This window comes from Hippocampus zosterae, chromosome 11, assembly GCF_025434085.1.
Source record: "Hippocampus zosterae strain Florida chromosome 11, ASM2543408v3, whole genome shotgun sequence".
Lineage (NCBI taxonomy): Eukaryota > Metazoa > Chordata > Actinopteri > Syngnathiformes > Syngnathidae > Hippocampus > Hippocampus zosterae.
The window spans coordinates 7,401,572-7,419,551 of NC_067461.1; the positions used below are offsets into that span (position 1 = coordinate 7,401,572).

Consider the following 17,980-nt stretch of genomic DNA (forward strand, 5'->3'; position numbering starts at 1 on the left):
GCCAAAATTGTGATCTTATCGAGAGAAATTTTGATTAACTTGGTGTCTTTTGCCAGAAAGAAATAGAAGGGCGCTTGCTGCATTGTTACCGTGACGACTATCATTTCTTTAAATCATACACACGGTGACTGATCTTTGACGGGTGGTGATTTATAACGCTGTAGTGTACATGCCAGGCCAGTAGTAGGCGCTGTCTGTAAATGTGGGGATAAAACGGTACTGATAAACACTTCTGCTGATTTGTGAATTTCCACCAAAGTAATGTGCAGAGTTGGCATTTTTCTCACAACTTAACGCAGGTCAACGGACAAACTCTGGAGAGTGGTTGTCCATGTGCGTGTGTGTTTTTGCTTGAGTGGATATGTGTGTGTGTGGGTGACATGTTTGCAAACATGTGCCATTCCCCCGTAGCAGAAGCTAACAGAGCGTGGCCGAAGCAAAGCAATTTGTGTAATTGAATAGCTTGAAAGACCGCGTATCCCTACACATTGTGTGTGTGTGTGTGTGTGCGTGTACGTGGAGGGGAAACTAAAGAAACACAAAGACAGGACATACATGAATACCGCAGAGTGAAGTGGAGTGCATTTATGTAAAGGCCGACTCTTCTCCTTCACCATTTGTGTTCATTGTAGAGTGCAAAACAAGATTTTTTTACAGTACCGGTGATGTTGAAACCCAACCACTTTAGGATTTGTAATCGGCCTTTTTAGTCACGCAGATGTTCATCCCGATGTCATTGCTTGTACACACTTGGGTTTTTGCTAATCCTTCCAATCAGTTCCTAAACGTACTCGATTTTCGTTTGTTGTGTGATTCATTTTGTATTCCCAGGAAGTCCTTTGCATATTTCCTGATCATTTCCGTCACTAAAAATACAAAAAAATCTGTCATTTATTCATCAGCATAGTACATATGAGTCATGTGGCCATTGTTTTCGATTTAATGATTCATTCATTGTTATTCTGTTAAGTAGGACCCGTGCCCGAGCAGGCCTCATTTTTTTCTGTTAGTATTATTCCATTCTAATCATATTCAGTCGGTTTGTGTCTTGAGTACTGAAAATTACCTCAATGGTGCCCCTGAGCCTTGTGAAAATTCAGCCTCTGATGCTCGTTGCTCTTGGCAACATGAAATTTGGTTGCCAAGTCGATCATGAGTAGACCCACCAAAAAAAACAAAAAACATGCCTGAAAACACAAGAAATGCAATCGGCTGATATTTTAGTTTGAAGTGGCCATTTTAGTGCTACTTGACCTACTTCTCATGATCTTCTTCAAAGAATAACTTGTGCTAGAACATTGTCCAATTGCTACCAAATAATTATAGATGGGCAATGCGAAATTATGAGATTCGGGTTATTGCAGGTGGGCAAAGCCTGGTCGCTTTCGGATGACTTGCCATGAAACTCCACAATTTTAATAAGTGCACGGCAACAGGTTTGGCTTTGTTCCACTGATTTGAATCCTTACAAAAGTGTGATGGATGCGTTCAGAGCTCCAAAATGTCCCCGCCTACGCTCCATCGTTAAAACTCGGCTCAGACTCGAATAGCTCTCCCAAGGCCAGACGGCACCGTCAGGTTAAGAGTTGAAAGCGAGACAAGACAGATCACGGCTCGGCGTCGTCTGCGTCCCTCATCCTTTTATTTTTCTCTCTCGCCATCTGCCAGATGTGAACTTTCTTAATCTTCTTCTCCAAGAAACAACGTCAACAATGTTTTGTTTTTTTTCCCTCTGACGTAACAGTCACGGAGGTTTACGCGAGGATTACATGATGATCTGCAGGCAACAATAATACTGTCACTGATCTGATGTGTTATTCCCCACTTGGAGGAAAACACAGAACCCAAAAGATAGCACGAAGGGCCCTCTTGGAATTACTTCTTTGCCGTTATTCTATTGGTCCTAAAAAGTAGTCATTTTCAAGAATTCTCAAAAATCTCAACAAAAAAAATTCTACTTTGTAGCAGATATGCGCCTAACCCGAAGAAAATGGCTCAGTAGCGCCTCGATAATGTTATTTTTTATTTTTCAAAAACTCATCCGCCGAAGCTGTTTTCACCTAGCAGCAAGACACTTGGTAGTCATATCTATCACAAATAAATCCCTGGGAAAAAAAAAAAAATCTCAAGAAGCCATGCCAGAAAAAAAGACACATGAAGTCTGCCCTTTGGGTATGTAACTTTGTGCCCTTCTCAGCACGATGGGGTGCAGAGCTCTCTGCCGCTCTGCCCCCAAACTCTGGAACTCACTCCCACCCGACATCCGTAATATTGACTCTCTTCCCACATTCAAAACTCATCTCAAAACCCACCTATTTAAAATTGCATACTCAGTTTAAACTCATCGTTTCTTTGATTATTTAGAATTTTATATGTGGTTTTATTGCTCTTGTTTGATTGTAAGGTGTCCTTGAGTATCATTATTTTGGGGGTCTTATTTTTTTTTGCATTACTAGCGGGCCTTCAAATACACACTATTCAGAGGAATTTAGCCCACTATAAATTGTAAAAATTTCGATTTTTTTTTTTTTTTTGGCACCACTTGGGCGGTGCATAGCAGCCAAGTTCCGTGTCATAAAATATGACATTTATTTGAAAATTCAGCACTCAGTGCCAGTTCCACTCGGCAGCATGAAATTTAGTAGGCATGTTGATTATGAATTGCCACAAACAAAAAAATAAATACATCTCAAGAAGCCATACCTCAAAAGACATTCTTTAAATTGGAGATTTAAAGATTGACTGTAATTTTCAAGGATAATTTCATAAAATGTGAGTTTTAAAAAAATAATCTGCGTCATTTTCCTATCAAATAAAGGCGCTTTATTGTTTCTGTTTCAGTGTGGTTGACTTTTCCGTGGCGAATTCAAAGGTCGCGTTTCATTTTGAAGAACAATAAAGGCCTCAAGGGAAAGCTTATGAAAGGGTCTGAAGACGCCATTCCGAGGTTTTCGCTCCGCTGGGGGCCAGAAAGAGAGACCAAAACAAAAGATCTGATCATCAAATAGAACATAAGGTGACATTAGAGACGGATCGGTCGCGCGCAGTGAAAATAAAGCGAGCGCCCGGCGCGGTATGGAAAAAAAGCGAGAAATCGAGGCCATCCCGAGTTGGCGATAGGCGGGGAAACAGGAAATGAAAAGAGGGTCAAGAGGAGCAGGAGGAAGGCAGGGAGCGAGCGATCGATCGTGATTAAGAGAGAGCCGGGGAAGGACTCCGCAGAGAATACGTCAACTCAGCTCTCAGGGCACCGCCCATCTCAAACACCATCGCACCCTTCATCATCATCATCATAGGGCTGTTGAATATTTTTAAAATCAAGGATCACACCGATTAATCGAGTCACCCGCTGAAAATTGATTTTGCATTGAAACACACCGGGTGGTATTTTGGTTCCGTTTCGCCATATCTTTGACTTTGAGTTTGTATGGCTTCAAAAGGCGCCGCCTGGCCTGGTGAGGGATGAAATGCATCATGTAAGGACGGTGACCCAATCCGGGAAATGGATGTCACGATAGCAAAAAGAAGATGAGGTTATTGTGACAGAGCAAAGAAGGAAATGATGGCAGGTTATGTAGAACCGATGATATTCCAAGCGCCGATTCAAGAGATTCCTTCAGTGAAAGATTTATGATGAAGCCGGCAGATTCCACTTACTGTATATCTGGGCCAGAGTCTGAACTTGGAGGGCGCAATTCATATTTTCTCAAAACCTTTTATTTTTTTCAACGGTAATGCTGGATGGAAGAAATAGAAATGGATAAAAACATTCCTTTTCACCTGACGTGTAATAATTATGCATGAAACGACGTCTTCACCACTGGCTGTCATTGATATTTAAAAAAATATATCTTTAGAGCATCTACACTTTTCTTTTCGTCTCGTACAGTATGTGTCTCATTCAGCAAGTCGTGCAACGCCACGAATGCTTCCAACAAAAGGGTTAAGCCTCTTCCTTCTGTTCCCTCCCACACATCGAAACACGCTTCCTCAACCCAACGAGCTTGTATGAAATATAAATTATCAGATGAATTAAAGATGGCGGTGGAGGCGGCGCGGCGGAACCTCCTCGCGTCGTCACACGTCATCCGAGTCCAAGCTATTCTGTTTCTTTTTCGCTCGAACAAGAAAAGCATTCCGGCTTCTGGTTTGGCTTTGAGAGACACGTTGCAACTCAACTCAGGCAGCTGATCAGAAAACCTGAAAAAGGCCCGCAGGCTAAATGAAGCAATATGTTGTTTTTGTTGTAAGCGACTGCTAAGTTTCGGAACCGATTATGTCATTGTATTCTTATGTAACCTTTTTTACGCATCGATGGCACAATCAAAAGGCACTTTTTTAAAAAACTTTTTTTTGTGTGTGTCTGTCAGTCGTTGATAAATATTATGAAATCTGTGCCAGCCATCTTTTGGTGAAATTGTTTTGCTTTGACTTGTAATCAGACTTGAGATACGGCGCTAGATTACTTTGGCAAATTGTTAAGTTATTTAAAAAAAATATATATATATATATATATATATATATATATATATATATATATATATATATATATATATAATATATGTATATATGTATATATATATATATATATATATATATATATAATATATGTATATATATATAATATATATATATATATATATATATATATATATATAATGTATGTATTAGTGGCTTCAAGCTGTTAATTACCTTGACTATTTGAAGCTTACTGTCAAACCAAACATAAAGCAAAGAAAAATGTACTTGTTTTTAAAAAAACCAAAAAACAATACATAACTTAGAAGTCAGCCCGCGAGCTTGATCCTGATGCTGGATCGCGTCTGCTGCCATAAGCCTTTCAAGAACGAACTGAACTCAAACAGTGCAGGAACAGTCAAATATCAAATATATTGTATTCTCTGTGAAGAACAACTAATATGAGTGCCGTACTGATGAGCTCAGAGGAGTTGAGCCATCTCAATGAACAGTGTAGCTAGCCATCAAGCCCAAGGTGGGCACTTCGCTATCAGCAGCAAAATGGACGTTCGATTGATACAGCGCGTCGAAAACTGTTGAATTGAAGTTATTTCTGTATTTCTATAAAGTGTGCAATTCTGTGGCATGCCACTTTCCCTACAGGCCATTGAAGGGCACACTGATTATTGGCGATGGTAGAAAAAAAAATGCTTGTTCACGTCAGTCAAAATTCAAGGCAGTAGTAACACACGCCTTTTGTTCTTTCCGAGATCTGGGGCCGTGTTTGTCCTCGGCGCTGTGAATCTCTTCATGGCAGGACCTTCATCAAACTCAAGATGTTTGGTCCCACTCTGACCGTGTGGCGCTGAGTTTGTTGAGTTTCGTGTTTTATGACAAGCCATCAGCGGGCTTTTCTCGATGCCAGCGGTTTTTTTTTTTTTGCCACACATAGCTTAATTTTCTCACTAAATAATACACGAATATCATGCAAAATTCACAGATGTGCAAGAGTGCAACAGCGATGAAGGTGTGCGACGCTTTGACTCATACCCCCTCCACCCCACTCACCCCCCCCCTGCCTCCATTTTGTTCCACACTTGGCTTTCATTTCATGATCCGCCATCTGCTTGATTCCTTCTGTTGCCGCTTCCATTCTCCATCCTTTCCACAATTGCTCAGGCGACTTCCGTCGCCCGATCCCTGCTGCTTGTCCGCCTTGACCCCCCCCCCCCCCCACCCTCAACTCCTGCTTGTGTCTTTGGGAAGATAACTCGGGTTTCCCCTCCCCCTTTTCCTCCTTCCTAAGACGAATGTGCTGTCACTCCGCGAAGCATTTCATTGATCGCTTCGTGGAGGCCTTTGGATTGTTATTTGCCTCCAATCACAGTGAGATGAATAGGCTCTCGCACTTTGATTGCGTTACTTCTTGCAAGAGAGGGGACGCAATGCTCAAGACAAACTCACTTTAAAAAAAAAAGCGACAACAAGGAAAAAATGCTTGAATTAAAAAATTATAATATAAATAATTATACGCGTCTCCGGTGTACCATCTTACATTTTGTTCAGCCGTTTCTCATTCCATCGCTCGAGTAGGCGGAAGCTGTCGGAGGTGAGAAGCGAGAGTGCCCGTGTGTGCGCCGGTAACCAAGGCAACGGGCTTCTAATTGGCCGGCAGGCCTGGCAGCGTGATTGGCGGTCTGTTGCAGTCCAAAGTGGCGGTTGGGCTTGGACATTAACAAGCATGTGCATTGTTTTTTTTTTTTTGGTTTTGTTTTGTTTTTAACCAATTGGAGACATAAAATCCGATTGGTATTGTCATCTGACACACTTCTGGAAGCTTCTTGACCATAAACCTGGATGCATCACTGGCCCACAATGCATTGCATCTCATTTTGTAGTGGTCAAATTCAGCATTTAGTGGAAAGTAATGGACTTGTGACAGTGGAAACTCTTATTTATTTTTTTAATATAACATTTTTGACGTGTCTCTTTGGATGATAAAACATTTTGCCTTCATTGGAGAGGCTTTTTCCCGTGTCTTCCGCCGAACGTTGAACACGTTACTTGCTGATTGGCCCCGGCATGACGCGATGCGTTCATTGGCGTCCGATTTTCCGATTTCCAAAGACATTTGCAGATGTTACCTGCTTTTTGCTTCAAGTGATGTTGCATGCATGGAAAATGGTAAAAATAAAATAAAAAATGCCACTTGGGCTTTTTTTGACTGTGATTCTGCTGACAAACACACAGACAAGCACGCGCGCACACACACACAAATTTGCGCTATTTTCCAGCCAAGAAAGGGCAGACGGAGCTGATAAAAAGTTTCCCCTTGCAAACACAACTCTTTTCTCTCTTTGCACTTTTTTCATCAATCCTCTTGACCATCCCCCCCCCCCCCCCCCCCACACACACACACTGTCAATTTCCCATTGTTTAGAGGAGCAGTATAAACTGGCTGCATTTTTTCCATGACTTCAGGCTCTCACTGCCACACACACACACACACACACACACACACACACACACACACAGCCAGCATATCGCTGTCGTGAAATCACAGAGTGTACGGCGAACACACCAACGCGGCAGTCCAAGTGCTCTGCGTGTCATAATATCACACCCGTGGAGTCGCATGGCGCTTCACAGCTTCCAGGTTGAAGCGGCATTATCTGTGCACACAAGGTGCGTGCCCCTGGCAATAAATGTGCTGTTGTCGCTTGATAAGCAACATACCTGACAGCATTCCTTTAACCTCGTATCCATGTCGGTTTTGGGACTTCACTGTCAAGTCATCATCAGAAGTGTTGGGCACTCGCCAAATGTCATCGAATTCACTCTTCGCTGCCATTTGATAGCAGCATTAAACACCCATAAATGAATACAATTTCTCAATTGACTAAGCATAACATCTAATATTTAATCATATAAAAACCCGTGGTACTGTAATTATTGACGCCCAAGCAAAAACTGACATCACCGCAAGACCAATTTTAGATTAGAAATTCCTGTTGATACTGAACCTTTATGTCACTTCTCATAATATATGCCCCCTATGAAATGATATATAATATGGCATTATTGTGCCATTCCCATTTTACACTCGCACGCTAACGCACTGCGCCTGTCCTCTAAGTGTTTTGCAATGCTTTGTGTTAAAGAGGCTTGTTCCCTCACTCAGCTCTGCTTCGATGAGGAAGTGGTGCAACGCTCCATCAGGGAGCATTAATATTAAATCACCCCGCACGCGCGCACACACACACACACACTATAATCCAGTATGCCTACAAGCCGATGCAGTTAAACAAACACTAGCCTGTGTGCCGCATCACTTCACCATGGAGCTATGTGGCTACCATCTTTCCATTTGTTCAACCGCAGTCTGTGTGTGTGTGCGTGTGTGTGTGTGTGCGTGTATGTGTAAGTGCTTCCATACGCCACACAGACAGACACGCAGGGAAGTAAAAAGTTTCCATGTTTAGGCTAACTTTTAGCTGTAACATGACAGATGTGTACTGCAGCGCAGACACACAAATACACACACACGTACACACATGCACAGGGTTGCTATTTTTAGGTCATTTTATGTCTTTGTGCTCATAAGTGTGAGGGGACACACTTGGTCATTTCTAAATGAGTGGAAAAGGAGTAAGCGCTTACTTTTGCGTGCGCACACACACCCGCACACACATGCGCGCGCATACAGAACCAAAAGACAAGGTTCGTTGCTGTGTTCAAGGCTTCGTTTTTCCCATGGGACTTTACTTTATCCCGCCCGCATCACTGTATCTTCTGGAGAAACGCTTCCATTTTTGTTGCGTTTAAAAAGACACTCAGGGCAATCTTGTGCGACTCAAAAAGAGCCAAGTTATTATTTTTCCTTTTGTTTTACGAGCCATTATGGTCACACTTTTATCGATTAGCATAAAAACGTAGCAAAGAGCCCTCCAGGTTCTGCCACAGTGACAACTCTATTCCTTTGCTGTTTACATTTTAGTTATGAAAATAACAAGTATGATAACAGTGTAGACTAGCTAAGACATAAGTCTTGGAAGTAACTTTAACAGGCAGTGATTTCACAATGCCCGTCTGTCTAGTACCTGGAGTTCAAATTTGGTAGCAGTCAGAAGGAATCTGTACAAGTTCTTCTTTTTTTTTTTTTTTTTTTTTTAGCTTAGCATAGCTTCTGTTTGTTAGAGTTTCCTGTTTTGAGTTGCCAAACTTGACCTGCACACACGGAAAACATAAAAAAAAAAATCAGTAAAGCTTTCTTGCAGTTGATCATTGCCCATTTGTCTCATATGAATGTGGTAGCACCAACTTAGCCAAAAATGCTACATTTTGTGGTTCTCAAATCCTTTCGCCAAGGTTGACAGTTCTGTGTGAATAATTTGATCAAACCACGGTTAAAGAAATGGTTCCGTGCGTGTAAAATACATTGACAGATATTCTTCTTTTCATGCTAATCCATTGAGTTTCACGTTAGCCGTCTAGATGCTTTCCTTCACCGGTAACATTCTCCAAGGGAAAATCTGAGAGGAATCCGTCATGACAGATTGGGGTTGAAAAGAATCTTTGAGAGGAGGAAAAGAAAAAAGAATGAAAACATCCAAATGTAGTCAGAGGAGAATTGAATTGAGAAGTGTGATGTAGCAAATGTGTAAATAAAAAGGCACCAGGTCACAGCGACGGTAATTAAGATCTCATCATTTCAAGGAAAGCCGATGCGCGAACAGGAGTTCTTGCTAACGTATTAGCGCCGCATACTGAATAAGAAGACAAGAAGAAAATTTCATTCCAGAGCCAGAGGTGTTGTTTTACACTAATATCGAGTGGAATTGCCCCTTGTGAAACAAGAGTTGATGAAGAATAAACCACATGACATCCAAAAATGTGAGATGGTGCTAAATTAGCATATGCTAAAGACTGGAATGTCCTGAAGTGCGGTCTCTGCACCGGGACATAATTGGATGGTTACATCACTAACCATGTTTTGAATCGTTTGTCTCGCTACATTTTAACAAGTCTACAGACTGGAAAACATGAAGAAACACATGTTGGGGGGGCGGGCCTTCGCTAGAAGCTAACTATTTCATCAGCCCGTCTGCTTGTCAAGGAAGGCAGTTTGTCTGGGAGTCACTTCCAAAGTGGCTATCAGGTGGCCGCGCGTCCAGCCCGGCGTCCTGTCAGGCGATCAATACAGCAAAGCCGGTGATTTCATTTATCGTTCCATCGCGGTAACAGACTGTCTTTATCCCGTCTCGATCTGGTCCGCTCTGTTCTTTCTCGCGCTGGCGGTTTCCTTTCTTCCATCTGTGTGCGCGTGCACGCGTGTGTCCGCGCGTGCGAGAGGGAAGGGGAAGGCAGTATTCCAGGGCAGTGTGTAGGCGGCCGCAGTGTCGGAGTCAAGAAGAATCGAGTGGAATACATCAAGCTTTTTTTTTTCTTCCACATGGCATTAAAATTCACTATTTATAATACAGCGTAAGCCAATAGACATGTTAGACGAGAGGAGTGTTTTATTTTCGTGTCGGGAGGCTGATGATTAACTGGGTGTGTGGATGTAATCGGCGTCATTTATAGTAATGTTATTATGTGGTTAGTTTTTTTTTGTGGCTTTCGTTTTAATTAAGATTCGAGGATTAACTCATTTGGGTGGCGCGGTGCTCGATTGGTTAGAGCATCGGCCTCGCAGTGCAGAGGTGCAGTGTTCGATTCCCGCCTTCCTGTGTGGAGTTTGCAATGTTCTCCCCGGGCCTGCGTGGGTTTTCTCCGGGTACTCCGGTTTCCTCCCACATTCCAAAAAAAATATGCATGGCAGCCTGATTGAACACCCTCAAGTGTCCCAAGGTATGAGTGTGAGTGCGGATGGTTGTTTGTCTCTGTGTGCCCTGCGATTGACTGGCAACCATTGTACCCTGCCTACTGCCCGAAGATGGCTGGGATAGGCTCCAGCACCCCCCGCGACGCTAGTGAGGATAAGTGGATTGCAAAATCGATGGATGGATGGATGAACTGATTTTTTTGTAGGGTTTTTTTTTTTTTTTGTTTTTGACTATTCTGGACTCCTGTTTCCAAACCAGTATCATGAATTTGTTGTCACCAGCTGGTTGAGAGCGAGTGAAATGGGTTGCAGCCATATATGTTCTTACTTGATGCTTTTTTTGTTGTTGTTTTGGACAAGTGAGCCACAAACTTCAAGGAATGCATTTAACCCATTCATGCACCAATAATGATCACCTGTCACCTGATAACATGATAATCGGTCCACTGTGGTAACCACTGTCCCTGAAAGGGTTCATTTCCAATTGGGTCCTATTTGCATTGACCACAATCGTCCGCTAATCGCAGCGACCGCAGCAGGACTGTCCGCGTTGGTGTACACCAGGCATGTCCAAAGTCCGGCCCGCGGGCCAAATCCGGCCCGCGGTCGAATTTCATCCGGCCCTCGGCCCCTGTCATAAAATCAGTGCCGTCTGGCCCGCAGGTTGGGCGCAATGGAACACGTGTTGGTCTCGTAGACTGGTGAGTGATGTTTCATAGAGTACTGCTTCCCTCTAGTGGCTAAATGAGTAATAGCATTTAGACACTAGGGGGCATCACTCACGAGTTAACAAGACATCACTCCGTGTTTATATTGACTGATGTCATATTTCAAATGATCCGTGCAGTTGTGGATATGTGTATTGCTTGTTCATTTCCCTGTTGTTCGAGTCCAAGGTTTTGTGACTATTAAAGTCATGGTGATACATTTTATGTTTCAAATCAATCAATTTGCACTCAGGAGACTTCTGTTTAAGAAAAAGTCAAGTGAATAAGCAGTTGCATGTGATATACCTGTTTCAAATGAACCAAAAGAAATTCTTAAGATTGTTGAAATTAAAATAAAAATGGAAATGTGAAACAGACTGGCTTACTAAAATTTGTTGAACAATATTGTTGTTCAATGTAAAGAATGTCAGCCAAGGTCGGCCCCCGACATTTTACCACATAAAATCTGGCCCCCTTGGCAAAAAGTTTGGACACCCCTGGTGTACACAGTCTATCTTGGCAGTTAGCAACTTTAGCCTGCGGCAGTCTGAACTGGAGCTGTGTAAATGTCACTGAGAAGTGGCGTGTATAGCCACGGCTGTGTGTTCAAAGGTTGCAACCTGTCTGGATCGCGATGGAAAAAATATCCAGAGCTTGGTTCGTCGCCAATGCGATGGAGTCTGAGGGACTTGAAAATAACCTAACATGAACCCTTTGCTTCACCTTACCCTTTCAACCTCGCCTCCACCTAGCTAAGGACACCTACAATCATCGCCAGTATTTACCGCTAGAATTTACGAGTGTACTCCAAAGGAGTTACTCACTATTTGTTTGCAACACGAGTGCAGTCGGGTGTGAAATTAAACCACTGTTTGATTTGGGGACTCTGTGGCCAAGCTCCATGCTGACAAAAGTGCTGTTTAAAGGGCAGTCAAGGATGTTTTTTGTCCTGTTGAAAATGATTAAAACAAAAAAATAGTAATAAATAAAGTGAGGACTTGAAAGAGTGTGCATTCAAGCAATGCATCGCGCTGGATGGTCTCTTTCTTGTTTTCTACGACAATCATGATGAGTGCTATTTAAGAGGCGTTCAAGGCCGTTTGTTGCTTTTACTCCTTTAGAAAATGGCCAAGCAGGTTTCACGTGGAGATACTGAAACGTTCCAGCAATTCATAATCATGGATGTTCTCCTTTTTGGAATTTTTGGTTCACAATCCTTCGGGGTTTGGTAAAAGGAGAGAAAAATTGAAAGAGTTTGCGTTCACGCAGAATGGCATCGGATGTCCTTTATTTATGGATTTATTCATTTGGTATGAACCGGACCAAGTGCTGCCGTCTTTGGACATTCTTGTTCAAAATTGTTTTTAAAAAAATGGAAAGAGACTACATTAAAGCAATTAAGTCAATCAATGATGCCGCGTGGGGTCCATCTCATTTTTGTGACAACCGAGATGAAGAAGCGCTGCATAAAATAATATTCAAGTGTTTTAATGCCCTTCGTTCCAAAATGGTGCCGCGTCAAAATATTGAAAGAATAAGTGTTCAAACACTCAGTATTACTTTAACTGAAGTCTAGGTCGTTTTCGCATAAAATAGCGACATAAAATAGTCCGCAATGAAACAGTTCATGATGCTCGATGTACTCGTTTCGAGTAATATGACGGCCCCCGAGGAAGTGCTGCTTAAACAGCACTCGAGGTGTGATTGCCTTTCAAAACAGTGACGCATCCAGATTGAAAGTGACTGCATTAAAGCAGGTGTTGGCGCCGGAAAAGAAATCGAAAGAGTCCGCCTCAAAGCAACGCGTGACACAAGATTCGTGCTGATTAGCTGTTTTTGTTTTTTTTTTATGATGGTCTTAAAGAAGTGCAAAACGGCAGTCGCGGTGGCTGGCTACAAAACTGAAAGTCTGCATTAAAGCCCCCCATGATGCCGGACAGTATAATAATAAAAAAAATAAAATAAAAATAATAATAATTTGTGACCTTTCAGCCTCATCTTCAGTCGCATTAACGAGAACCGCACTCCGCGCGTTACGATGACATCTGGGAACGCTTAAAATTTCAAAATAAAGCAGTTAAAATCTCTCAATTGTACGAACGATCTAACGACCGTTGCATTGTTACCAGTCTGAGGCTTGTTCAACGGCTCATGAAGGTCAACGTGTTTCATTCCATTTATCGCACAGCAAGCCCCATCAACAGTATCTATTCCGGTGCAAATGCAAGCAGGGCACTATTAGCTCTTAAATATATCTACATGTCACAAAGCTGCTTGCTGAATAAGCTCGAGGCCCTGGAAAAAAAAAAAAAAGAGTGGTGGTCAGGCAGAGCAAGCTGCTGGTTTGAGAGGCGATCAATGGCGTATAATGTGACACGAAACCGACCTGGCTTTATTGGTGACGGATCAATGACATCATGTCTGGACTTACTGGATGCTACAAGCCCAATGGGAATTTGTCTTGGTTTTCAAAGCTCTTATCAGATTTCTGCCTTCTTGTACTTGGATGGGCATTCACAGGCAAGATGGCGGCTAGCCGCGAAGGCTGGCAATGAAACACAGAATGTTCTACATGTATTTATTTGTTTATTTAGTTAGTTATTTAGTTAGTTCGTTTTCATAGTACAGTGCACTCCGCTTAATAGAACACCATTGGGCCGAAGCGCTTCTGTTCTACTAAGCGGGGTTTCTATTAACCGGAGACACTTTATTAGGTACACCTTCAGACACGTCGACGACCAAGTTATGCATGAGAAAAACCCCTGTTGACGAGTTAGATATTTCGACTGTGGACGTCCATATCTTTAATCAAACAACAAAACAACAACTTTAATCAACTTCAGTCAAACATCTCAAATCACGAGAAAAATTTCGTTACTTTTGTCTGGAAACAGGAGTCCGTAATTTTGCGGTTGACTTCCCACTCAATGCGCTGGATAAGAGGGAAGTCCTGGAAACCGCGGGCGTACCTTCTGAGAATCCGGCAATGCATCGTATCGTCTGAGTATGTCCTTCTTATCCGCAGGTGATAGCCCTCGTCTCTTGAATGAAGTTGAAGCCATTGTGACGTGCGTGTGTCTATGTGTGGAGTGACGCGTGCTACCTGTTACTGTATACGGCTAGAACTACCGCGTTTTCTCGCGATAGCGGTACAGTATCGCGATAGCTACACTTCGAAAACCACTAGTTTACAATGTTCATTGCTTACGGCCTGTTCTATTAGGCGGAGATCTGTTCTACTAAGCGGAGTATCTTTATAGGAAATTGCATTAGGCAAATCTGTTCCAGAGCCTTTTGCTCTATTAAGCGGATTACTCTATTAACCGGTGTTCTATTAAGCGGAGTGCACTGTATAACTCAACAAGTATTTTTGCCAGCCGTGTTAAAATTGTTTTCATCATGGGCCACTTGGTAGCAGTGCCTTGAGATACGAGTGACCAGAATTTAAAAAAATGTAATCATACAAGGCGATTGTTTTTATTTTTTAATTTTTTTACATTTGACTTGTCAACCCAACTCACTTTATGGTATGTTTCAAAACGAAGAGAATTACGCATTGAGCATTTTGAACAACCTCGTGTCCACAAACTTAATGTTAGCACGGTTAATGTTAACGGGAAATACCGGAGATGGGCTAACGAATAGCAGTGATGTCGCAACAGATATTTTACATCATGTGAATATTAGAGAGTGATAGTCTTCTGAAACTACCTTACAGTTTTGTTACTTTGGCCTTTTTGGGAGGCTGGAAGGGATTAATTTCCATTTGCATTCATTTCAATGAGAAACAATGATATGTATCAAGGCATCACTGTGGAAGTAAAATAAGTTTTGCACCCTTGGTTTTAAACATTCTTACGTATTGGGTTGGAGTAAATTTTACAGAGTGATTTTTTTTTGTTTAAATTAAAGAAATTCTATTTATTTAGGGCAGTCGAGGCATATACCGGCACCTTCCAATTCCTGGTAAAATAGAGTTGTCCTGTACGTATACATCCTGTACAATATTCATTCATTCATTCATTTTCCGATCCGCTTTATCCTCACAAGGGTGTGCTGGAGCCTATCCCAGCTGTCTTCAGGCAGTAGGCAGGGGACACCCTGAATCGGTTGCCAGCCAATCGCAGGGCACACAGAAACGAACAACCATACGCACTCACACTCACACCTAGGGACAATTTAGAGCGTTCAATCAGCCTGCCACGCATGTTTTTGGAATGTAGGAGGAAACCGGAGTACCCGGAGAAAACCCACGCAGGCCCGGGGAGAACATGCAAACTCCACACAGGGAGGCCGGAGCTGGAATCGAACCCGGTACCTCTGCACTGTGAAGCCGACGTGCTAACCACTGGACTACCGGGCCGCCCTCCTGTACAATATGAACTTTACAACTCACACATTTTTCACACATTTCCACCGCCACGCAGCAAGATTGACACTTTGCTCCTAGAATGTAATTTTCCAGCCAATTAGCGGTGCATTTTGCCATGCTAATCGTCTAACAGCACCACACCCCCAACCCCCTCCTCCGCAGTGTCCTGGCAGTTGAAGACCTTTGCCGAGCTCTCCGCCCCGCTGGGAGACCGCCTGTTTGCTCTCGCTATTGCACAGCGGAATTCCGATCATTATGCATGTAACTCAGTTTGAAATCAGCACGCCGTTTGCTTTTCATTCAGTTTTGTTGTCAGTCTTGAATGGATTTACCTTCTCATTAAGTTTGTTCGTTAGACTGTGTTTCAAATCAGTGGAAATTGTGCGCTCATGTTAAGATTTCTGATTTGGATCAGATGTCAGATGGTACATTTCCATGGATCCACATGCAGTGGGCATGTACCTCAGCATTGTCGTTCAAATTCATTCATTATTCATGAGGAAAATACAAAACACAGGCTGCCCTCAGGGGTTTGAAAACTGAATAAAAAGTAGTGAGTGAAACTTATATAAGGCCGCGGAAGGTATTACACGGTGCCTGATAGAGGGCTTGATGCAAATATCCATCTTGTACATGTTAAAATTTGGCAGCCACTGTTTTGGTTATTTTCCTCAACAGCGGCCCGGTGGGACAGTGGTTAGCATATCGACCTCACAGTGCAGAGGTTCGATTCCAGCTCCAGTCTTCCTGTGTGGAGTTGACATGACAAGTGTGATGTTAGATTTTACAATGTTGATGTTGTCATCTTTTGCCACATTAAAAAAAATATATATTTTATTCATTTCGCACGAAAAGGGCAACTAATGGTTAACCATGACTCAGCAAGTCAGCCGCTGCACTTTAAATTGGCTCGGGGCGGGACATCCGAGATGATTTTTTTAATCTGTATTTTATCTTTTTTTTTCCCAATGACCTTGCAGCGATTTAGCGCACCTTTGCGTGTCAGGCACGAGAGCCACTGGGGTCGTGTCAGGGAATCTGGTGAGAAATGAGAGGTAGCGTGTTGGTGGTGGCGGTGGAAGTGATGGGGGGTGGGGGGGGGTAGCTGAGGTCTGAGAGCAGATGGGGCAGGATAATTTTGGAGGAGCTAATGAAACAAAAACAAAGATGAAACCATTGCTCACCCGCTTGCACGCACACAATCAGAAAGGTGGATGTAACACACCTGCACACCTCCCTCCTTCACTCATCTTGCCCACCTTGATACTATGAACCATCCAATAAGCTATCCTTATAATGCCCCCTTTTGGCACGCAAGTGAAGATTCCAGCTGCGTTGGGACAGCTGCCACTGCCCCGCGGTCTGTCGGTAAAAATAGAGACAAAACAAATAAACAGAAGTTTCTTTTTGGAAATGAGGGGAGTTTCTCTCAGGTCACACAAGCCACTGGAGCAAAAGTTTGGGAGCTCACTTACAGGCTTAAGTGGCGGAAATAACTGGGAAAATGTCATTTCGAAAAATGGCATCCATCGATTTATTTATTTATTGTGTATATTTGTACATATATACTGTATATAAAGGAAAGGTGCACCGATTAATTGACAACTAATTAAAGGAAAGGTGCAATGATTAATTGACAACTAATCAATTATCAGAGTAATCGTTATTATTTTGGGTCATTGATGAATCATTTCGATTTTTATTTACTGTATGTATTTATTTTAACGCACCTGCTTCTGCTTCTCAGTCATAAATTTTCTCAGACTTTCTGTAGTCATCCATGAAAGTTGTGTTGAATCAAAATAAAACATTTGCTTTTACTTTGGAAAACAACGATAAACATTTTTTTAAACATGTTCCGTATCAAAGAAGTCACCCAATCACCATGAAAGTTATGCATTTTCTGCACTGTCAATTTGAAGTCATGGCATGTTCTCAACTAATGGGGATTAATTCGATTAATCGATTTGTCATGACCACACCAATCCATTATTAAAATCAGTTACAGAACTAATTTACAGTAGGTTTATTTAGGGAAAAAAAAAGAAAATCCAGTTTTGGTCTTCTCAAAAAATGCTTTCCATTGCCATCCGTTGAGGAGCACGATATCGTTCGCAGAAAATTGCTCAAAGGGAATCAGATGTTTTACGTGCCAGTTGTTTGTGTCCTGGCACATGTATTGACCGCTTACCGAGTGGCTTGACTGGCAGTGTTTTCTTCGCACGATTTCGTCAGTATGTCAGCCGGTACAAGTCATGGCGCGGCCCCGATTAGGGCCATCTCGTCTGCAGCCATGCCAGAATGATTGGCAGGTGCCTGTTGACATCAGGGAGGTGGGAGTGGAGGATTTGTCACAAGCGGCGTCTGTCACTCTCACGTAATGAGGATGTTTACTATTACTGTTACTGTATGCGATTCCACTGTGGCGCTCGGCTGACAACCTTGCTCCTCACGAAAGAAACGCTTGATTGTCGTCGAGCAAAGTTCTGGCGAGAAAGTCATAACTTGCTGAACTGAACCGGAACCGAAAATTAATTACCGTATTTTCACGACTATTCGACGCATCGTACTAATGGCCGCAGTCTCATTAATGCGTGACATTTCTGTATTTTACACATA

General features: G+C 42.5%; 1 protein-coding gene across 5 annotated transcripts in view; it reads left to right on the forward strand.

Annotated features, from left to right (window-relative positions):
- slc8a1b (solute carrier family 8 member 1b) overlaps positions 1 to 17,980 on the forward strand; it is an 86,201-nt gene that overhangs the window by 33,787 nt on the left and 34,434 nt on the right. The gene's annotated exons all lie outside the window — the stretch shown is intronic.